Raw genomic sequence first — 25,064 nt, forward strand, 5'->3', positions numbered from 1 at the left:
AATACTTCTCAATCTCTGAGATCCAATCCAACAATACATCAGTATCCAGCCTTCCACAATAACTTGAAAGTTCAAAAGAAGGTCTTGAATTTGCTCTACACAACACTCTCAAGAGTCTTTCTTCATCTTGTTCCATTTCAGGTTTAGAAGTAGATGTAACAAATTCTTCTTCATCACTAACATCATCAAGATGTAAATGCTTTTCTCTGGGTTATCTCAGCAGCTTCAAGTCTAGCTGCATTTTGTCTCAACATGTCCATTATAGCATTATCTGCATTTCCTCTACCTCGAACCATTTTGACAATAGTTCCTACAAAAATCATAACCCTCTGCAAGTTATAGGTCAGAAATTGGATCTGCCACCCTACATGCAATCCAATCAAGGTTCTCCATGATTCCAAAAATTTGCAAGGAAAGAAACCTTCGCTCTGATACCACCTACCGCAAGGTAGGTAGGAGAAATGAACCAACGAACATTCACCAACCACCCTGCTAGAGTATACACACGAAAGCCAACACCAACATGAAAGAAACCACAAGATATATACCGATTCCAAATGCAAATATGATGAGACAATCTTCTTACAACATGTCATGCATAAGGCCTACCTGGTTGTAGCCATATACAATTAAAATACAATCAACGAGCTTAGAAGCTCGGGCTCACAAAGCCTAACTTATGTTATCTTTCTTCTACTAACCAAATCACCTCTACTCTAATCATAAATCTCAAATATATAGCCACCAAGACCACAAGTCAAGTTGATAGGTGCATTTATTACAAAATATAGGTCCTACCCCAAAGGAGAAATCAGAGACCAAACAATTAAGCAAAATAACATCAGCAGGGACAAAGATAGGTCCGCACGTGATCCAAGAAGAGATCCCCAAGGCCGCGGAAATCCTTGAAATCACAAAAACCTTGTAGGAGCAAATAACCACACATTACTCGATATGCTAGGAAATTAACACACCTCAAGTAAAGAGAAGGATAACTTTGCGGCAAGATCAAATGAAGCTCCACGAACATAGGAAGATGATCCAAAAAATATGTCTTCATTACGAATCCAACTATATGGGAAGAAAGAATACGAACAAGAAGGGTCGTTCCTCGAACAGTAGACAAGAACAATAATAAGAAATATTTTTGGTTGATGCAAGATTGCCAAGTAACCCAAGATGCTCTTGCATCATCGAAGCAAATAATCCAAATTCAATCCTAACTTTTCTGCGAGCATCCTCGTCTAGGAAGAGTCTTGCAAAAGCTTTGTAGCACCCACTAGCAACTTCTTTATCTACATAAGTTGTTACTTTATCACGCATACCAAGTACTTCCTCACTATAGTACCTTGGAGATAAGACATGCAAGGAAATGTAATGGGGTAGTCATATTTTCCCAACAATGATGAATAATTGCTTCAAGTTGATTGCATAAGGCTTCACATTTTGTGGGGTTACCCTCATGTGCTTGTATTGAAAGTTTTACCTTCTCAACCACGGTGTCCATACCATAATAAACATCCCCTAAACATTTGAAACAGAAAAGCGGAGCATAGTCATGATAGGGTCTGTGAAATCTAATACAAATCACACACGATCTCACCAACTTGCGATAAGTATCCTTTTACCCTGTATGGTAATCATTTGGCATTGTTGCCAGTCGAACCTAGAACAAAGGAAATGTTATGAAGATTAATGTCGAATTTGCTTAACAAGGATAGAAATAAAATAAAAGATAAGGATGAAATATGCACAGCACAAGAAGTTTTAATTTTAGCACAACAGGCGAAGCACAGACAAAAACTTCAACAGATTGCCAACGAACACCGAGGGGGTGAAGGGGCACAGACGGAGGGAGTGCATTCACCTAGCAGACCGAGGAGTGTCGAGGAATTGCTAGAAGAGACTCAACAGCGATTAAATTTGGTGGAAGAGACAAGGGAGGAGTTCTTTAACTTGTATATGCCGAGGGTAGAGTATCTGAACGGAAGGGAAGCAACTCACGGGCATGGAATGAACTCTTCGTTTCCGATACACCCAATGAACGGATACAGGCAGAGAATCGAACAACTTCACTTGAGGAAGATCTTCTTTCAGCAAGTAACGCAGTTGTTGGAAGTAGGACAGCTGTCCGAAGCAGCGCAATTGTACAGAACAACGCAAGTGTACAGAATAGCACGGGTGTGTAGAACAACATGGTTGTACAAAACAACGCAATTGTATAGAACAACGCGGGTGTGCAAAACAACGTAGGTGTGCAGAACAGTGCCGGTGCTCAGAACAGGGCAAGCGTGCAGAACAGCGCGGGTACACAGAAGGTACCTCAGAATCAAAAAAAAGTAGTAATGGCAGGACCAAAGGAGAAGTTGCCGAAGTTTAATGGTGACGGAACAGTAGATCTAATCAAACACCGCAAGACGTGTGAAACAATATGGACAACAAATGGTGTAACAGATGAGGATGATTGAGTCCAACAGTTTCCCACAACCCTACGAGGTGTGGCAATTAATTGGTTTGTAGACACGGATCCTCAAAAGCTAACTACATGGGTAGAAGTTAAAAAGGAGTTCATAGCAGAGTTCCAACTGCTAAGGAAGAATAACAAAATTGTAGCAGAGATATAGAACACCAAGCAAAGAAAGAACGAAACAATTCGTACCTATTCAAGACGGCTGAAAGAGTTGGTTGGAAAGATGGAGAGTCAACTAGCTGACGGATTGAAGAAATGATGGTTTGTTGAGGGGCTACGGTTGGCTCTGAAAAAGAAGATGAAGATTGTACCACCAACATCGTACACCGATGTGTATAATTGCGCGATAGATCTGGAAAGTGAATGGAAGACAAGTAAGAAGAAGAAGCATAAATTGTCTAATTCAGAAGATTTATCATCCGAAAGTAGCAACAGTGATGAAGAATCAAGCAAGAAAGTTTGAGCTTTACAGAAGGATATGCTACGAATGATGAAAGAATTTAAAATTTTGAAAAAGAATCCGAACTTGGTGAAGGGAGAATTGTGGTGTACGGATTGTAAAGAGGAAGGCCACACAAAGGGCTCGTGTTTGAAGAAACAATTCTATGATATCTACCAAGTGGCAGGACATTCCATAAAGGAGTGCCCGTTTAATATGAAGTCAAAAGGACACCAGCAAGTGTTACTGACGCAAGAAGTGTCGACTAGAAATAACACGAACAATGATGCAGCCTTAGGAGGTTATCGCAACAATAACCAGCGCGGAAGGGGTGGAAATAATAATAGAGGCCAGAGCCAGATTCAATACGACGCGAGTGGACGACCAATGATACAATGTCGTACATGTAATCTCTGGGGCCACTTCGCCAAAGATTGTACCACAAAAGAGACATTGCAGCTACTATGTAGATGGTGTGGTCCATGAGACCATGAAGATTCAAAATGCTCGAAGCAAGGGGTAAATTTATTAAGCATTGAAGCATGGGATGAGAAGGTACTAGCCATTACACGGAAACAAGCTAAAAAGGCGAAATACCTTAATGTAGAAGAAGAAAAGGAAAGGTTATAGCAAGCACAAACAGAGTTGGAAAGACAGATAAAAACAGGAGAGTTGCAAGTAAAAGACACTGTCGATGCCTCAAAAAGGAACTTAGCTGAACAAAACATGATAAGGCAGGTGATGCAAACGGAAGTCCCTATTAAATTAAATGACCTCCTCACAATGCCGCAGTTACGGACGGCCATTCTGAATATGAAACCATTTCCGAAAGCAACGGAGGAAACAGGAAGGGACAGTAGTGGAACGACGGCAACAAACCCAATGCTACTGACACTCACGAAGGGAAAGCATCCGACAATAGTCGAGATGGGTATTTTGGGAACTGTATCGACAGACTCAATTGTGGACAAAGGGTCAGGCATGAATGTGTTACCAAAAGATATATGGAAAAAGTTAGGACAACCTACATTATGGCCACCTATATTCCAGTTACTCATGGCGGATCAACACGAGATCAAACCGTTGGGAACCTTGATGGCAAAGTCGGTAACTATTGGAACACAACCATTTTTATTAGATTTTGTAGTCATTCCACTGAAAAGAAAAGGGTATGACGCTATCCTTGGAAGGGGTTGGTCGGTACAAGCAAAAGTGAAACATGACTGGAAACGAAATACCCTATCCATGGAACGCGGAAGCCAAAGATTTATAATCGACTTGCACACATGGATGGTGGGGGAGGAGGCAGTATTGTCAGACTCAGAAGGTGGAGGCGAGAGTGACGATGAAGGAAAGAAGAGAATGGAACTGGACAAAGAAGGAGTGTTGAGATTAAGAGGGTCGAATGATGACAACCTAGACTCTGTGAATGGCCTATTCCACTAGCAGATGGAGGATTACGAGCTCTTTTAGAGCTATAATATGTTAAGGGTCGACGAAGGTGAGAAAGGAGAGGAAAATGAATGTCCGAAAGAATACAGAGAAGCGAAAGAAGGAAAGGTGATTACGGTTGAAGCTAAAGGGAATAACATACAGTATAAACCCAGAATAAGGAAAGATTCCACTATACGGTACACGAAGAATGGACCGCGTGGAAAGAAAAGGTTACACTGAACCACAGATATAGTAGAAAGGTGTTGACAGCAAGGAAAACACATCGTATGGTTTGCATAGGAAACAAAGAGGAAGGGCTTAATAAAAATTGTTGTAGTACGGAGAGAAGTTTCTAGAATTAAGAATACAATTATTGACGGCAAGGAGTGGCAGCTGACGAAATTCATGGTACCAAGTTCGAGGGTTGCAATTGAAAATAAGCTTGGAGATATGGAAAGCCTAAGGGAGAGATTGTATAACTTAAATAAACTTAATGAGCAACGATTGCAAGCGCAGTGGGCCACGAAGGTTACAAAGGATAGGCATAAGGCATCGCACAACAAGCACTTGAAGTTGAACAAATTTCAATCAGGACAACTAGTGTTAAAGTATAATGGGCACAACGAGATCAGACCAAGCAAATTTAAAATAAAGTGGGTCGGGCCATATAAAATCCATGAAGTGGACGATAAGAGAGCAATAAAATTATGGACGCTTGACAGGAAGGAAGTAGCCGATGCAATGAATGGGTCGAAGCTGAAAGTCTCTCATGAAAGAAATAACGCAGCTCCGTGGACGAGCATCTGAAAGACAGTATAAATAATAGATAAAAAATGTATATATGTAAATATAAAGAATTAGAATAAATATGTATAAATAAGAGAATTATGAAATAATTAAATAAAGACTATAAAGTCACCGTACGGCCATCAAAAAGGAGATTAAGGCACCGTACGGCCACCATGGAGAAAGATGACAACAGAGAACAGTCCACACTGTACAACCGTACGAGCAAGAGAAGAACAGTGCAGGGTCCTTGAACACCATACAATCAATGGAACAAAGCACCGTACGGTTGGGAAAGTTGCAAGAAGAGACCCAGAGGTGCACCATGCGGTCGTACGGCCAGATTGATTGGAGGTTGGGTGACCGTACGGAAAAGAAGAAGGGATCGTATAGCGAACTTGCACTGACATTAACAACAAAAGAACCAAGTTATACAGTCCGTACGGAAGCAACAGCCAGAGTGGGGAGACCGTACTGTAGCATGCAGACCGACAATAGCAAGGAGACCGTACAATCATACGGTGACGAAGAAGCATGGATCTATAACATCAGCAATTTAAGAACTCAAAATCATTATATGGCAGGAGCCTGGAGAACTCAAAACAAAACAGGGAACGGAGACAAGGAGCCATTCCATACAACAAGAGTCTGAGAAGAAAAGGTCATACAACTCTCCAGCAAATAGGAAACAACATCAAGAAGAGTGCAAAGTGGATACTGTAGGGAGACAAGGTGACACAGAAGAAGAGTGATCGGAGGTTCTAAAAAAAAAAAACGACAACAAATAAAAAATGTTCATAATGAATAACGCATGGTGCTGAAAGGAAAAGCATAAATAGGTAGTGAAGAAAACATAAGCAGTTGGCAGAAAGAGTATGGGATCAGAAGAATATCACAAAAATGGTGTGTTTCATGGACTTTTGTGTGGGTTTGAGGGTGCTAATTTGGCCTGGAGGTATATCGCGACAAAGAGCATGCCTGGGGCTCTGCCCCTAGACCCCGTAGGGGCGATGCCCCCTAGACCCCCAATCAGTTCAGTTATTTAGTCATGGGAAGTGTGACCAGCTGATGAGACTTGAAGCTGCTGCAGGCATGGAGTGTTTGTATGCCAGAGGTGGAGAGACCACTGGAGCAAGCCTTTCAAGAGGGGTGCTATGCTTTGAGGCACTTGAAGTAGGTGTTGGACATGAGGTTGTCTTGGTGGATGCATAGAGAGCTCGGGAGGAGCTGATCATCCAGTTGGAGGCAGTAGAGTGATACTTGGCTCAACATACCCAGGAGTTGGAAGCAGAGAATGCGGCACGACTAGCTATCAAGGTCAAATTGGCTAAGGTGACAGTATTGTGTTAGCGGAGGTTACAGGTGCAACGAGTTGTGGAGACTAGTTTGGTGCAGGCACAAGAGGAATGCGAATGTGATGTGTCGGAAACAGATCTATCTTGTTATAGTTAGTCAGTTAATGTATCCCATTTTGTTAATCTGTCTCGGATATTTTGTAATTGTTGTCTGGAGACAACTTCATTTTTGGGGGGGGATGATGTTGTCAATAAAATCTATATTGTAGCCGATGGGTAGAATAGTATCCGAAAGGGCGCATGACGGTTGAGTCACCCCTTCAAGAAGGTATATGTACACTGTCCGGAATGGACTTTGGAACATCATTGGAATCATTGTAATGAGCATATCACATATATGAATAAAGTATATGTTTTGTGTCATATCTTGCTATACTACATGCGATAAGTATCCTTTTACCCTGTACGGTAAACAAATATTTTATTGTTGCTCCTTTTTTGCTAGGAATGAAATCTCCTATATACTAAATTGGTGAACAGGTCAACCCCTTTCACTAGGATTGAGTCACCAATTTGCATTGCTGCCTTGGAGCATGATATAGCATTCCCCAAATTGCTCTCCCTTGCATGTGCTCCGCGAGACATTGTCCCCTTTATATATTCCAATGACAGTCACAGATCTTCACCATGGTTGCCCTTTGCAAGAGTCGCAACTCCCATAATTAGCAACCTTTGGATGAAGCACAACCCTTCATCATTTATGCCCTTTGAAAGAGTCAATACCCTTCATAATTGCTCCTCTTTGAAGGAACTGCAACCCTCATAATTACCAGCTTTTTGAAGAGTCACAACCCTTAATAACTTTTACCCTTTGAAGGAGCCACTACATTATTATTTTCTAATTTCTTTTTTATACTTCTATTAATTCTTTTTTGCTTCATGCATTCCCTTTTTTCTTCCTTCCTCTCCTCCTTTCAAATCAAGTTCTCTTCTCCCTTTTTAAATCTCATGTTTGAGGGAATCACAGCTTCTCATTCATGCATTGTAACCATTTCATTAACTTAACTAACTTTAAATTTATGCTTCTGGGTGAGATTGTGTGTGAGTTTAACTAACTTTTACTATGTTATATTTTAATTTTATTATTTTATATTTTTAATCTAAATTGTGTTTTTATTATTTTATATTTTAATTTTATTGTTAAATCCTATTTCAAATAATGTGACATCAATGATCAAGTTGGTTTGAGCAACCCCTACATGTATGATAGTTTAGTCGCCTATTACCAATGAGAAAATGAGTATCACTTGGTCAAGGATGATCAAAGCTTCATGTCAGCTACCTATAAGGAAAAAAAGGACCAAAGGAGTATGCTTAACAAAAGCACTCAGATTGTTACTCTTAAGTGGAGAGAAAATTCTATCATTATAGTTCATCTAGCTAATGCTAACATTTTATCCTTTTGAACACCTTTGGAAAGTTGGAGATGGAGATTTTCTAGCTCTTTGTTGGGAGTGGTGCAAGGAAAGCATGTCATATGTTGGAGGGGCCACCCCTTAATTTTTGGTCTACATAAGTTTTGGAGACCAAAAACCTCCATATGGAGATGTATGATCCATTAATTGATCAAAATATAAATATTTGCACAAAGGATCCATGCTAAAGAGCAACTTAAAGAACACATTTGATAAAGGGAGCAAATAATTCTAGGAAAAAAGTTAAGGAAATTTTGGCTTTGAAGAAGATTATCAATTTTAACAAGGTTGGGAACTTAACCAACGATTCCAAAAAGTGGAGATTTCACAACCATGGATGCAACGGTGACATATACATCCACACCAAATAGAGTTATCATCACACATTGAAAAAGTATTGTTGCATTTTAAATTCTCCACTTCTTTATTTCCTCATATACATTTACTTTTTTGACTCAACTTTCTAAAAGCTTAACTAGGCAATGTAGATGAGTTTTTGGAAAAATAAAGGAATTGTCAAAAGTGAATTTTTCCATAAGGATTCATGTGTTCCAAATAGATTTCCAAGTCACGGCAAGATGCAAGGTGGGTCACCCTTAGCAAGTCACGGGGACCCCATTTCAGACTTCGCCAAGTCATGTACTTGTCAAGTTTGGGTGAGTCCCATCAACAAGACTAGGACAGACTCATTTTGTTAAGGTCTCAAAACTTCAACGCTTTTTGGTTTATGACATGCCCCTAGAGTATACATCAAATATAACATTTAGCTCCAATCTTTGGCTTTAATTCAGTCTCATTCTCTTCAATGGAATATATGCATATTTCATGTATATATTAGTGGGATGTTTGAGAGTGGTTTCAAATCTCAGGAATTATAATGCAAATTCTAGGTTTTAGAAGATCTTATAACTTTTCAGACTTACTCCAATTTTAGTAATCAACAGGCTCCAATCAGCATCCTTTTAGACTCTCTATATCACTCACTTTATCTGCTCTGAACTCTAGACATATCTCTCTCCCTATCACTCTTCCTCTATCCCCTCTCTCTATCTTTCTTTTTCTCTGCACCTTCAAAGCCCTACAAGGGGTGCTAACCTCAACCTCATTTTGGTGTTGGCCCCAAACCATACTAAACTATAATTTTAAGCAAGTAATAGGTCAATGATGAATCCTAATCATATAAATCTAAGCATAATACATATGACTTCTTGCAAATCTCTGCATATTCATAGTGAAATATTATGGCTGATACATCATCCAATACCTACCTTAGATGCCTTCACAATGCAGACTTCTTTGAGCCATAGTATTCTAGTTATTTGATATTTATTTGGAACTTTTGATGTCATAGATTTCATTGTCCATGGATTTTGTATGCATTTGACAATATTTATATAACCAAGTGTGGTATTTCCTTAAGCTTAAAATTGTGCTTATACTTATGTGATTGATGTATACTTCTATATGTGATTAAATTAGCTTCTATTTGATGATACTATTGGGTTTTAAAGATTTATTTAATAAATGAGGCATGAAACAAATTTAAAATCCTTCAAACTCTCTAAATTTCTTGGGTTTCAAACTTTGTCGAATTTGCACCAAGTCTTGAGCCCCAAGTCAAGTCACCATTGCCAAGTCCATCTTGAGTCCGAATTTCATAGCTTTGGTTCCAAATAAACAAAGAGACTGTATGAAGTGAAACAAATTCAATCAGGGGGTGCTAGAGAGCTTGTGAGACATCTTTAAGGATAAAAATTGCTGTTTGAGGCTGGTCGTGTACTCAAGAGGCCATTAAAGAACGGGCACAAAGAGTTCATTTGGCTGACTTTTGCTGGAGTCAAATCTCGGAATTCTGCTTCAATTGTCTTGTTGTTTGCTCTCATTTTCTTTTCAACTTCAGAATTATTTGATTACCTCAACAGTAAAGCACTGAATCCCTTTACTTAGATTTATATGTTGGTGACTATTGTAGATCATAAGTTATAACTATTATAGTTTATGCATCACAAATGACCAGATATGTTTGTAAATATAGGTGTATGTGAGTTATTAAACACATATGCATATATGTTTGTGTCCAAGCAATCATAGCATAAGTACAAGTACCAAGTACATTTAAGGATATGCCAATTTTTTTATATTGTTCAAGTGCATTCATACTAAATACTGATGATAATAAACTAATTAAATTTCAACCATGATATCAGTGTTATATGAATAAAATAAAACAAACCATCATACAAAATGTATCATAAGTCATGACACATGATATAGTTCACATATATTATGCATTCAAAATAGAAATTAGTCAGATTAAATTAATACACAAGAACTACATGAACAAATGATCAAATTGCTTTTCGTTGTAAGCACTGAAATCAGTAATTAGTTTCTTAGAATTCAATTCAATTAACCCAGTAGCATTTTCACTATCACAAGCTTTTCTATGTGGTGTTTGCCTTAGCTTGGGCTAGTTATTTAGTTCTTAGAGTTTACTATATGCTTATGTTTTTCATTGTCGTTTTTTCATGAGTTCTTTTTATTGTCCTTCAATAGTCAGCAGACTCAGTACACCTTAGGTGTGGCTTTGATAATCTAGATATACACGGGCATGATTCAAGATAAATAAAAACTCAAAGTGTATTTATATGGACCAATATTGTTGCATAAACCATGTTGGTAAAACTACAAAGGCCGCTCAAGTGTGTGTATGTGTCTCTAAACTTCTAGGTGTCCTCATTTCCAAGATGTCCTAGAGATAGAGGATGCTTTAGGGACATGCCTATATAATTGCATATTGACAATGAATTCTATAAGCAATTTGAATTCAACTTTGACTCTCAATTTAACACATTTGGCACAAAAATCCTACTAGTTCATATATGTTATGGATCTACAATATGTGCATGCTTTGTCCCCATCTTTGGGCAAAAGTTTGATGATGCCCTTGTTGATGTTGTCTCCTAGAGAGGCTCTTCTCTTTGCTTCTTTGCACACTTGAAGGAGGTCTTCACTGACCCACCCATTGTTTTTCGTGCAAAAAGCAATCGACAATCCATCTGCTCTTGGACTTTGGTCATTATTGGAGATATGAATTGCTTTTAGAATTTCCTCCACAGTCACTTCCTTGTCAAGTTTTTTAAAGTCTGATTCACTGATTTTCTTGGGGATGAGCAGTTTGCAAAAATTCTAAGCTTCTTGACATTCTTCATTATTGCCTTCCAAGGAGAACAACTCCTTATGAAACTTTTAGAGAATCTTCTTAATGTAATTTTCGTCATCATTTTGGAAACTCTTAAAAGGAGCCGGCAGACGATAACCTTCTTAATGTCTCCTATTGGATTCTAGTCAAGGTTCTTGCACTTAGATTAGTCAAGACTCAATATCCTTCCCAAATTTGCTAGCAACACCCAAATTGGCTGCATTCGTAATGTCCCCTTTCTAATTTGACCTAGAATTTGCCCTAAAACCATTATTGTAACAAATTACCATCAGGGTTACATTTGACCAATTAAGTCTCTATGATAATGCACCTAGAGACTTGAATCGTGCAATCAAAATCAATATATATAAATATCCAAATGTACATTTACATATACATACATACATATATATACATTCAACATACATATTACACACACACACACACACATACAATCAAGGTTAGGCAAAACATAATATTCATAAGTTATCAATTTATCAATAATACTCCACAAACACATTACGGTTTGCAAGAAGAGACAAGATGGGTCCGTCCGAATCCATTTTGACATCAAGTCCAAGAGGGGTGTCTACCACATCCCCCCCACTGGGTGGCTTTTACCTTCTTTCTAAATCCTACCCCATCTATGACAAAACACATAACATCTTGAGAAGTTAGGTGGAGGTCATACATGGGTTCCTCAACTCTCCAATGTAAGGACCCTCTAGTCCATTCTAGGACGGCCTACTTAGGTAGTCTTGGCAACCCCCTTTTACTTATCTACACCTCAAACATCCCTTTCGCAATGTAGGTCACAAATAATCAAGCACATCCTATATTCTACTATGAGCGTTCATTTAAGCATCATCTATTCTTCATATGTACATTGATATAGTTATATCACAATCACTAGTAAGAATGAAGAATGTTGAAGATGGTCGATCTGATTTAATATCAGCCTATCAATCTGAAGACAATTTCTTGGAAGTAAATGTTGAGCAAACTCTATGAATTGATATTAGTCCCTTTCATGTGCTGTTTGTGTTGATTGCCTATACAATCCTTGTAAATTATATTTGCTGATGCAAGGGACTGCAGAATGTATTTATTGTTGGATGATCTGCTCACACCTTATATCTACCCTTTAATGAGTACCGATTGTTGATTGAGTACTGATTGTGTATCCATTGATTCATGGCATAATGTGTCCCTTTCAATGATTAAAACAAATCCTCCTTTATACTTTATTGGTGAAAGGGTCATCACCTTTCATAAGGATTGAGTCACTACTTCTAATTGTTGCCTTTTAGAATAATGTATTATTCCCCAAATTGATCTCTCTTGGATGACCTCCTCAAATGAAACCTTCTTCCCTGCATATCCTCCAATATGAGGGAGAATCTCGTTGCTTCATAATGGTCACAACCTTTCACAATTACCACCCTTTGAAAGGGTCACAACCTTTCATCATTGCTGCCCCTTTAAAGGAGACTCCTTCTCTTCTTCCTGTTCCTTTCTTCTTCTATTAGTGCACCCTTAAATCCTTTTGCTCCCTTCTTAATTCCTTCCTCCATATGCCCTTTCAAATGAGCTCTCCTCCCTTCTATATCTTATGTTGAGGAAGTCACAACTCTTCATTATATATCTCTTACACTTTCATTAATCTAATGAGCTAGCAATTATACTACATTATATTTATTTATTATTTATCTCTTTATTTATTTTTACATTTTAATTTTATTATTATTTATTATTGAATCTTATTTTAGAAAGTGAGCATTACATTATTAAAGGCAAACATTATTAAAAACCTAATTACAAGTTGGGAAGCAATGGAGTGGTCCAAAAACACCAATCAGAGCTTTAACATGTTTCTTCTTGATTTTGACAAGGCCTATGATAAGGTGGAATGCCATTCCTCCTAATGTCACTTGAAAACTTTGCCTTTCCTCCCAATTTTCGTTAGTAGTGCAAACATTAATGAATGATGCAATCCTCTAAGTGAATCTAAATGGCCCTAGAACTGAATCATCCAAACATGAAAGAGCTATCAAGCGAAGGATGTTATTTTGCTCCCACTCTCTTCATTATGATACTTTGTACTATTTGTAAGGGACTCAACCCCTTCTCCTAGAATTAAAGGCATGTCCTTACCCAATACAAAGGATTTGTTAAACATCTAGTTTGCAAATGATAACAATACTTCTCATTGAGTTGGCTGAAGTGAAACATGGACTCCCTTATGATTAGGCTCAATATATTCCACAAGGCATCAAGATCCAAGCTTGGAAATGCTAAATCTATTATGTTAGGATGGTGAGAAAAAACAGGCCAAGTGGTTCTCCAATTGTGGCTATGATTGGGGAGGTCCAACCAGGATTATAAGATACTTGTGCAACCCCTTCGCATTCAATCCCTCTCAGAAGGAGAGTGATTATGGATTAAAAGTATGATTGATTGCAACCCCAGAAGTGGAATAGGCACTTCCTCTCTCTAGCTGGACAAGTTCAAGTCTACCAAAAGATGCTCTCCCCTTAAACTCTATACTATTCCCCATTTTGGTTATTTAGAGGTTATCAAATTAATGATATTCAAAAACAGATCTGTAGTTCTCTCTGATCTGGTGGAAAACGAAAAAAAGAATAATTTTAGTTAAATGTAGTTGGTTTCAATGGTCAAAAATTGGGGTGGATTAGGCCTAAAAGATCTTGGAATTCAAGCTATGGCCCTTGTAATCAAATCGATCATCAAGGCTCTTAATGGCATAGAGCCTTGAAAAGTTTTTGTTAGAGACAATATAAGCAACTCTGTCCTAAAACAACCAAAATCTTGGAAAATGCTCCCTATTAGTGACCTACTACTTGGCTCATTGCTAGTATCTCCCTCAAGTTTTAATGTCTATAAGAGTATTTGGAAAGCCTGGGGAGATGTTAGGCATAACATATATGGAAAAATTCACAGTGACAAGTACATTTGTTGGAATCTACACTAAAGAAACAAGCCTTCGGCCCTTTTGCCAAGCTGCTCTGCCAAGAAAATGGTACTACAAAGGCGTCAAATGTTTTAATGATATTCTCATAGATGATCAATAAAAATCTTGGGCTTCATTCAAGAATGAATTAAGCATTCTTGCCACTCATTAGAGAACCCATTCTACTCTCAAAGAAGCCAACTCTCCTTTAAATCTCCCCAAGCCTTGTTGCTCTGATATCAATGGGATTAATGATGTCTCTTGGTTTGATAGCACCAAGATGAATGGTTTGAAAGCAAAATATATTTTCAAAACTCTTAGCAATATTAATGTTTTCTTATCATCTAAACCCGATTTAGGAACTATCCTTGTCTAATAAAAAGTGGCAAGATATTCTCACGCATAACTGGAAAAATGTGTTAAGAGCCTTTTACAATGGTTGTTTACTCTGCAAAGACTGCCTTTTAAAATTGAAAATATAGATATTGAAATTAGTAGTAATCGCAGGACTCTTGAGTTCATCAAGCATATTTTCCTTGAGCATTTCATTTGTAAAGAAATATGGAGTAGTTCTTGTTATTTCCTTAATGGCTAGAAGCAGAACATTGTTACGTCTAAGAATATATTTAAAAACTACGTTACTGAATCGTCGCCTTTACTCCTTTGTACTTGAAAACAAATCGATTCTGAAACGAAAACCATTTGGAATCGACTATAGAATCAATCAAGGTATCGTTTTTCCAAGCAAAAACGATTCTGAATTTTCCTTTCATTTCCGAACGATTTTAGTGCTTACGTGGTGATTCCATGTCAACTCTAACCGCATGTTTGACTTTAACCGAATAAAAAACCTAAATTTTGGCTTTTTCAATAATGCACCTTATTATTTCATTCACCCGTGTCCACATTTCCTTCCCACGATGGCTCTTTGCTTTGGTAGTTTTCCACAGATGGTAGAGTGTCAATCGTGTTCCCTGCACGGACAATAGTTTTTTCCACGCACATGGTAGTGTTTTGCTATTTTCGATGGCTTCCTATTGCCATTTTTCATGGTTTCTCTAACTTTGTTCGTTGGCTTCCAATTCAGTGTGCCTTCTCAAACTTCGTTCAATCTCAGACTTCGTTGGCTTCCAATTCATTCCTCGCTACATTCATTGCCTGCAACAAAGGACCAAGGTAGACCATTGTTTTTATTTCAAAAGTTTTTTTTAAAAATTAAAAAATTATTTGTTTGATTTATTTTATTTTATTTATTAGTTTTAAATTTTTAAAAGTTAAAACCAAGTTATAGACTTTTTCCTTTTTTTATTAGTAAAAGGCCGAAGCCATATAAATTTTATTAATTGTTAAAAATTATTACATAATCTCTGTTCAATTGGACACTGCTAGGAAAGAATGGAGAAGAAAACTTATAGTCCAGCCCGACACAATTGTCCAATACAAAATTAAAAGGGGCATACCCCAGTTTACAATTTTGATGTAATACATCCCTTTCTAAATATTCCTTTCTCACTTAAGGCTTTGGGGAGACAACTCCTCCTTTGCATCTCCTTTCTTTGAACCTATCAAGAAGTGGTAAATCTTGATGGCAATCTGAAAGAATTGAATCCCTTTTCAGATTGAGTGACACAAAATGGGTGTCTTTGTTGTTAAATTTCTGCATTCTACCAAACACTTCAAGCTTAATTGTAACCATTAGTCTTAAGATTAAGCACAATTACATAATTAGGATTCTTACAATCAATAAGTTAATAAGCTTAAAACAGGCTATAATTATGAATATTATCTAGGCTAATTTGATTCTTTTCCACTGGTGTTTCTGATGTTTAGAACGTTAGTTTAAATATAGTTTGAACTTGGATTATGATTTAATTTCTTTATTTTTTGAAGTGATTTGATGCTTTGGAGTTGAAGTTGGAGGGTTTAGAGATAGGTAGTCTGATTGGATTTGGGATGGAGCAAATCAATTAAGTATATAAATTTCTATTCACTGTTATTAGTGTATTTAACCTTAGTATTAACTCAATCCTTGGTAACTATTATATGGACTGATGAAGACTTTTTTTGTAAAAGAGGTGATCAAAGCAGTATCAGTCCATTAATATTGTCAGTATCTGACCAGTCCTAATTTTCCAGGTTTGAAATGTGAAAATTTGAGCATTTATACTTATTATTTTGCATATGTGACATTCATGTTGCCTTTATGTCCAATAATTTCATCACTTAGTATTCATCATACTCATGTCCTGCTCTTTAAATTTAGAACAGCAAGGTAAATCTTAATCCGGATTTGTTGATATATTTATTAAACATTCCAATCTTGCTTTCACACTTGCAACAAGAAAATATTTGATTCACAAATTTGGAGTGATCAGAGCTGATGACGATTCATCATTCTCATCTTCTTCTTCCGGATTCAGACTTGGCAACTCAACCATATTGGCATCCAGAGAGAAGCTTCTATCCCGTATCTCAATATCTTCTTCTGCTAAGTACACCACCAAGTTGTTGTAGCGTGCAGGTCGAATATGAAAGAAGATAAATAGAAATGCAATATTCCACTTGATAATGGGAAACCATTTAACTAATCTGCTAGAGTCAAATGAAGAGATAAGGGGATATAAAGGAATAAGTTGTCTTTGATCGATGGGAACATCATAGTGACAGAGTCTGCAGATGTAAATATCGTTTCTAACACAAGCTGTAACTTTGTCCAGATTTCCAATATACTCATGTTTAAATAGCCATTTGCACAGGATTGCTATACTAGATTTGTCTGGTCTTGGTAAGCAGGCCATTGCCAGGAACATTGCAAGAATATCACTCAGAACTCTATAGCAGTCAGTATTGTTTACGAATTCCTTGCCTAAAAACCTATATACTGCTCTCGTGATCAGAAAATGTGAGTTTTGCAGTATAATCAAAAGATGAGCATCAGAGATGGGTTCATCAAAAGCAATTTGAGGAGAAGGTCCCCTCAATTTAATGATCGTGTTCATCTTAAGAACCCTTATGGGTGAAAGCAGGCCCAACCCATCTTAAATAAATCCCAAACCAAGTGGTTACCAGGAACATGAGAGGTCAAAGGAAGATGAGGAGGCCACTGAATAAGGCAGAAATAATCGTTTTATCCAAATTTAGGATTCTACCAATATGTATTTGGATACGAAAGTGAAGGATAAATAATGAGGAATACTAAATGTGCCCAATTCTGACTCCATAAAACCCAAATGGTCTTTGGTTGTGTGTTGGAATTAATTTTGTTTAAAGCGGGTCCTTCTTACTATTTTTACAAAACGTAAAACAATTTAACTTGATATTAATGGTTGGATCTCAACAGACTTCTAATTTTAAAATTCTTATGAAGCATCTCTCCATAGCTCCGTCGTACTTAAAGTCCAGTCGACTGGACCTTTGTTTTAGATGGATTAAGCCCTTTGTTTTGTTTATCTATAGTGAACATTTCATTTCTCGTTGAAAACAATAGTTATTTTGGTTCCGATACTATACTGAACTATTTTAACCAGTGGTACATTTTAGAAAAGAAGATACATTTATTTTGCCTGTCTTGTCCTAAAAATCTTTTGAACAATGATCATCCATTTCCTAATTTTGAAAATTTCCCTCAATCTTCATTGAGACTGAGAATTCTAGATACTGTGAAATATGAGAACTAGCTTAAATTCACCATATTCGCACATTATAACCATGAAAAAGAACACTTCCTGATCATTGAATATTAAACAAGATATGTATTATATAAAATCTTGACAAAGATTTTCATTGATGAAGAGAGCTTTATAATAACAAGTCCCGGATTTAGGGGATACACAAAACAGCAGAGCCTTAAATATACCATGTGCATACCTAACAACGAGAAAGCTGACACAGCGAGGGCTAAACAAAGACAGACAAAGGAAAGGCTACTACTCAGAAAAATACAAAATGGCAGTATCCTTAACAGAGACCATAAACTAAACTGAGACACCAAAAAAACATAAACAACTTGTACTATGAAACCTTCATGATCAAATTCTTCTTTCCTGAAAATCATAATGTAGTCTTCTGCATAGTCTTCTGCTTCCGCAACATCGAAGTCCATTGCTCCCTGCATAAGAACGAAGGCAGTTTTTTGCTTGCTAGATTTGTTAAAATTTGGGAGGGAGAAGTCCAGCTTGCTAAGGTCAGAAAAATCTACCTCCAGCTCAGCATAAAAATCGAACGCTCTAAGATAGTTAAAGAGCCATTCTTAGTTTTGGTCAATGGCAATGTTTCTCCATCTTAGCAGAAAATTTATACTTGCTCTCATCTTCAGCCATTCACTGTCAAACTGGTTGAAGTCTCTGATTTGAAGAATTGGCCACCTCAGAACATTGGCCAGGAGCAAACTACCCGAAGGCTTGGACATATACTCTTCTGCAAATAGGATTTCCAAATTTTTGTTAATGCTTAAGACCACATGCTCCAGCCCTTCCAGCCAAGTGTTTGCAAACAAGTTGTTACACAGATGGATAATATCCTAGTGACCAACTTGCCCTAGCCATGCATGATATAACGGAGCCTATGATCGAACTATTAGTGTGCCAAGTATATTCATAGTTAAATACCTTTTCCCCAAGTGCCCTACTAACTCATATCATCTACAGGATCAAGTAGCCAATTCCAACATTCAAGTTTGACGAGTCCTTTAAAGGCCATGGTTCTATCTTCAAAGGCATGAAACACGCTAATGGCATTCTCCATACTAGGACCTAGACTCACCATAACAGAAAGGACACACAGTAGGGCATAAGAGCATAGGTACCATTACCAATACTAATCTCGACACTACTAATATAGTCATCCTTTGTAATGCACTATACTTCTCCTGACTTCGAGAACCAACTGGAAGAATCCAGAAGAAAGCCACGATTAACTTCATAGAGTACAATTCACTTTTGTTTTAATAACTATTGGGCAAGCTACAAAGTGGTTATCAGCGAAATCAAAAATACGACACTCGTAGATATATGATCATTCTGGTGATTGATTTTTATGTCTAAATGTGCTAAACTACATCTAATCATTAAAGATCGAGGCCTTGCTCCATATAGTCTGAATGAGACTATGTCTAGAGAAGCTATTTATCAAGCTAATATTTAACCATCTTACTAAATACTAATATTAAGCCCCTTAATTATATTAGGGGATAGAATGAATTGAGAGGATATAATGTAACTGGGATAAGGATAAAAATGTCCTCGAAGGGAGCCATAAATTTAAGGACGAAATCCGAAAAATACTAGGTGGAGAACCTAGATGACAATAAGAAGTGGGAAGAAAGAAATGAAATTAGAAGGCTACCTAGACCTAAGAAAGATATCCTCCCCATCTATACCTAGATTAGCTAATAAGTCAACATCTTTGTTGCCCTCTCAAAAAATGTGTTGAATCCTTGTCTCCTCAAACTTATATAATAGAATTAGTATATTTTCAAGCATTGAATTAATTCTCTAGTTTAGAATGTTGCGTTTCCTAATAGCATTTAAAATAATTTGGGAGTCTCCCTCTATAACTATCTCTTTTAGGCCCAAATCTAGACTAATGGTAAGTCCCTCCTTTAGAGCTTCCATTTCTGCTAAAACAAAATTTATAATTCCTAATGGTTTGGCTCGTTTTATAATCTAATCTCCATTTTCTGAGCAGATTATGCACCCTAATCCTGCTTTACCAGGGTTTCCTCGAGATGCACCATCAAAATTCAATTTCTTCCATCCTATCGAAGGGTTCCCATCTACATTCTTTTTGAGCAAGTTTGTTATGTTTGGAATATACCATTGTGGGGTTAATTAGGTTGGCCCAATTTTCCTACATGTGTGCATCCCAATCAGAGAAGGATCCTTCTTCTTTTACTATGTTTCTGATATGATTATTTATAACCTCTATGATACTTTCTTCCACTTTATTGACAAAAGAGGGTATGGTCATTTCTGAGTCATTGAAGATTCTTCGGTTTCTTTCCTTCCAAATTTCCCATAGTAGAATTGATGGGGTGATGTTCCAAAGCTTGCTATATACTTTCTTTCTGCCAAGGTTAGGCTAGCTAATCAAATGCTCTTCTAGCTTTTCAAGGAAGGTTGTGGTCCAATTGAGTTTTTGTCACAGCCAATCCCAACTTTCTCTTCTAAAGGGACAATGGTATAATAGATGTCCTGCATTTTTTGAATCCTTTTTGCATAAAGGACATTTCAAGGGATCTTCAAAACCTATCTTAGTAAATCTATCTACTGTAAGAATTGTTTTTTGAACCCCAACACATAGGAAGATACCTGCCTTAGGTAGACATGTTGGATCCCAAAATAGCTTAAGAGGTATATTTATCATTTCCCATCTTTGAGAATTGATAATCAGATCATATCGTTTTTTTTCCACTATATTGCCCATCTTTCGATGCTCCCCATATTAGTTTATCCTTCCCATCTTTATAGTCGATATGTCTTTGTTTAATGAAGTTTTATATGCCTCTTTTTCCAAATTGGTTAAGTTTGTATCTTCTATTCATTTCCATATCCATTTGTCTCTGCTATCTTCCTGCAATGTTTTCTTATACTTGTTTACATGGGTACCCCAAGCGCTTATGAGTGTATTTTTAATGTTGTCATCAGGAGGGAGTCCATCCCATGAATCTTCCCAGAAAAGAGCCTCCTCACCTTTCCCTATATCCCAAGTAAGATTATTACTTATAATAGGATGACATTGTAACATAAAATTCCATCAGTTTGAACCATTAGGCAAATTTTTAGTTTTGAAGAGAGATGGTGGATCTATACTACTAAGATATTTATTATATAGGATTTTTGCCCACTTGCTTTCTCTTTCTTGGTACATTCTCCAAATTAGTTTAGCTCCCAAGACTTCATTTTGCCAACTCAGATTTTTAATTCCGAAACCTCCAAGTTCTTTTGGTCTTCAAATATTATCCCACTTAATTAAGGCAAATTTCTTCTTTTCCTCCAATCCTTTCCAAAAATAAATTTATGAGTTTACTATGTAATTTCTTCTTAACTCCTTTTGGTAATGGGAGGCAAGACATCTGATATGTGGGTATGACTGATAAAACTGCTTTAATTTTAGTAGCTCTACTAGCCTTAGTAAGCCATTTCCCCTTCCAATTTTCGATTTTATTGTCTATTCTTTCAATGATGGGATTCCAAGGTTTGGAGCCTCTCATATTTTTCTCTAGATGAATTCCTAAATATTTATAGGGAAATGCTCCTTTCCTAAATCACATAATATTACAAATATCATCTCTTAAAAAGAAAATTTCTGAAATTTCAACATTAACCATTTGCCCTGATGCTTCCATACAAGTTTGTATTATATGTTTAAGTTCTAAGCTTCTACTATTGAACTTTCCCCTAGTAGGATTGCGTCATCAACAAAATGTTGATGTGTGACCTTGGGCATGTTTTCTATTGCAACTATTCCTTTAATTTGCCCTTCTTCTTGTGCTTTTTTAATTGCACTTCCAAAGGCTTCAGCCATAATGATGGACAGAAAAGGATAAGATTGGATCTCCTTGTCTAATATCTCTAGAAATGTTGAAGAATCCTTCCAGAGAGCCATTTATTAATATCGATATTTTAGTGGTGGCTATACAAGCGAAGATAAGTTAAGCCATTGACGTGAAAAGTTGAATGCTTCCAGGGTCTTACATAAGAATCTCCAATCAACCTTATCATAAGCTTTTTGGATATCTAGTTTCATAAGCATATGAGCTTCTTTATTATTTTGTACCGAAAGAATAGTTTCTTGTATGATAATAATCCCACCAAGATAGATTTGCCTAGGACAAAACATGTTTTGTTCTTCTGATATAAGTTTTGAAAGAAAATTATTTAGTTTATTGGCTAGTGCTTTGGATAAGATTTTGCAAATAGTATTACAGAGAGCGATTGGTCTAAAATCCCCAAGCTCCTCATGAACTTCTTTTTTCGGAATTAATGTTAAGAAGGTATGATTAATTTATGTTAGAATCGATCCTCCATTCTTTGATGCTTCTATTGCTTTCCAAAGGTCAAAATCTAGGATATCCCAGCATTTTTTTTAGAAGAATGCTTGAAATCCATCTGAACCTGGAGATTTATCCGGTTTGAGGCTAAATAACTCTTTTTTAATTTCCTCTATTGTAAAAGGTTTATTTAACGATTTGTTATCCTCAATTGTGATTACCTTGGGAATAACATTTAGCATTGAGTTCTGAGTGACCCAAGTTGAGCTCTCATTATTGTTTAAAATGTTCTTATAGTAACTAAGTTTTTTATTTTTGTTATTCTATTGTTAATGATATTGTTGTGAAAGAATTTAGTGTTGTGACCCCTTTTGCTAGCCAATTTTCTCTCGACTTTTGCTTCCAAAAAATTTGTTCTTTTGCTAGGATATTTTCTTGTTTAGCTAATAATTCCTTTTCTTTAGCATGTTTTTCATTATTCATACCTTTTTTAATCATTTCTTCATTTTTTTTTGAGTTCTTCTTCATTATCTAATTTTTCTTCAAAGATATTGTTCAGGTGTTATTGCTCCATTTAAGTATTGTTTCTTTGAGCAACTTAAGTTTGGACACTAAGCAATACATTCTAAATCCCTTAAAGGAACTTTCCTACCACCATTGCTTGATATTATTCGTTATGCAATTATCCATGAACCACATTTTTTCACATTTAAAAGAGTTTTTAGTCAGTTTTTGGGCTTCAACAAATTCTAGTCTAACGGGGAAGTGACCTGACCCAGCATTTGGCAATATTGTTGTATGGAATGTTAAATTTAGAGTACTAAGATGCCCTTTGAAGATCAATCTATCTAGCCTTTCTGCAATGTGGCAAATACCTATTCTTTTGTTGTTCCATGTGTAGTTTCCATTACTTGGTGGCATATCCAATAGATTTTTTTTGTCAAACCATTCTCTACAGTCTGCCACGACCTATGTTATAGTTTGGGATCCACCATAGTTTTCTTCCAGGTTGAGTATTGCATTAAAGTCTCCTATATAGAAATTGTCTGTATGATTGGTTTCCATATATGTACTAATTTCATTCTAGATCTCTTTCTATTTTGTTGTTTGAGTAGGCTCGTATACATTGATTAAAGTCAAATAGATATTACTTCTAAAACTCTTTGCGCTACCCCCCACAAATTATTGTTTGTAATTGATTTTGTGAATTCTATTTTCCATGGGTTCCATATAAGACCGATTCCTCCTGATGCTGCATTGGATTCTACTAATTATGTCTTCCAATTTCCCAGTTTCTTTCCTAGCTTAGCTCCTCCTTTATTTAGTTTGGTCTCTTGGATTAAGATAATTTCATACTCAAATAGGGATAGATTGCGCTTTAATAAGCACTGCTTGCTAGGGGCATTTAGACCCCTAGCATTCCATGTCGTAATTTGCATTGTTCTGTGGAAAGGAACTTCTCCTTTCCTACATTCAGGATATCATTGATCTTTCTTTGATTCCTTGCCTGTCCTATTGTCCTTCTTAATTCATTGAGAGTCTTCCTTCCTCATTTCATTTTTTGCTCACCACACCTTGGAGCTGCTATGTTGTCTTGGTTGGCTAGGATGCCTAATTTATCTATATGCTCACTAGCATTTTTGGTACTAGTAGAAATCCAGTCATCTTCTATGGTATCTTCTTCATTTTCCAATTCTTGCAGAATATGGTCCCCTATCTCCGAATCTTCATTTCCTTTATCCTTTTCTTCTTCTTCTAGATATTCCATATTGCTGATCATGTTGTGCTCTATATCTTCTAAAACCCCAAATTCTTCCCATAATTGCTTCTCCCCTATCTCTTCCCTTCTAGTTTCCTCCTCACCGCTACTAGATTCCTTGTGCATTGATTTTATTGCCTCTAGCCTGTTAATTAAAGATCATAAATGACATGGCATTGCTTCTTTAAGGTGTTAAACGAAAGAAAGGTTATGGTTTACAAGTTTTCTCTCTTTATTCTATTGGATCTTCCATGAGATTCATGATATATGATTCGGAAAGATAGTGATATGTTGTGAGAGAGGATGCAATCATTGTGATTGTTCTTACTTATCACAGCTTGATATAATTATAAATATCCAAAAGCTTTCTATATCTTACAACTATTTTGGTTATTCTTTTTTTGTGAAATCATATCGCAACTATGGATTTATAGGAATGAGGATAAATATCAAGGGAAAGGAAGGGTGCTTACTGAGTCTAAAAAGAGTCATTTTCTTCTCTGTTGCTTCGCAGGTAACTGTCACATTGGAAGTTTCTATGCAAAAGTTCTTGAAGTTGCTTGAAAATGGTGTAGCTACATTTAAACCCTCAAAGGTACTGTATGGACAGACATAGAAATCTAACAAGGAAGAAAACAATTCATGCAAGGTCTCCTAGAGTTTATCAAGAAGTATAATGAAGAAGACAATGAAGACAAGAAGAACAAACCAGACAAAGGCAAGAATAAAACAGGGTTCTTCACCAATGAGGGTGAAAGAATGGTTGCAAAGAACTAAGATCCAATGAAGATCTTACTATGATAGCACCTCTGTGTGACCTGGATGCCTCAGAATCCTTCACTACCTGCAGGAACTTCTATCTTGAACTTTGTGATCATATAAGGTGTTGAAGATTGTAGCTGCGATACAGATCTTTATCTCTGCTTTTAGAAATATGATCGTTATAACCGTTATGGTCATCCTCAGTTGAGGAAGACATTTGTGATAATAATTGAGGTAATATTAATTATAGAGACAAGTGTCATGCATAATGCGTAGAGGCGTGCATTTGGAATATGAAGAGACTTGTTTTGGGAAATTCAAGAGACCACCAGTTGTGACGTGAAGAGTCTCTCAAACTCTATATATTTGTATGATTACTTTGTTTATGGGTGTATTGCATCAAGCAAAAAGCATACTTGAGCAATTTTAATATAAATAAAAGAGATCTTTTGTGGCGTGGCTGGGTTTTTCCCTTCAAGTG

The 25,064-nt window shown here is 36.7% G+C and overlaps 1 protein-coding gene across 4 annotated transcripts in view; it reads right to left on the bottom strand.

Annotated features, from left to right (window-relative positions):
- The window catches only part of LOC149529598 (primase-helicase Twinkle, chloroplastic/mitochondrial-like), a 214,277-nt gene that overhangs the window by 187,395 nt on the left and 1,818 nt on the right, over positions 1 to 25,064 (bottom strand). The window lies entirely within an intron of this gene.

The sequence above is a fragment of the Cupressus sempervirens genome, chromosome 11 (assembly GCF_028749045.1).
Source record: "Cupressus sempervirens isolate cs-2001-9-10 chromosome 11, ASM2874904v1, whole genome shotgun sequence".
NCBI lineage: Eukaryota > Viridiplantae > Streptophyta > Pinopsida > Cupressales > Cupressaceae > Cupressus > Cupressus sempervirens.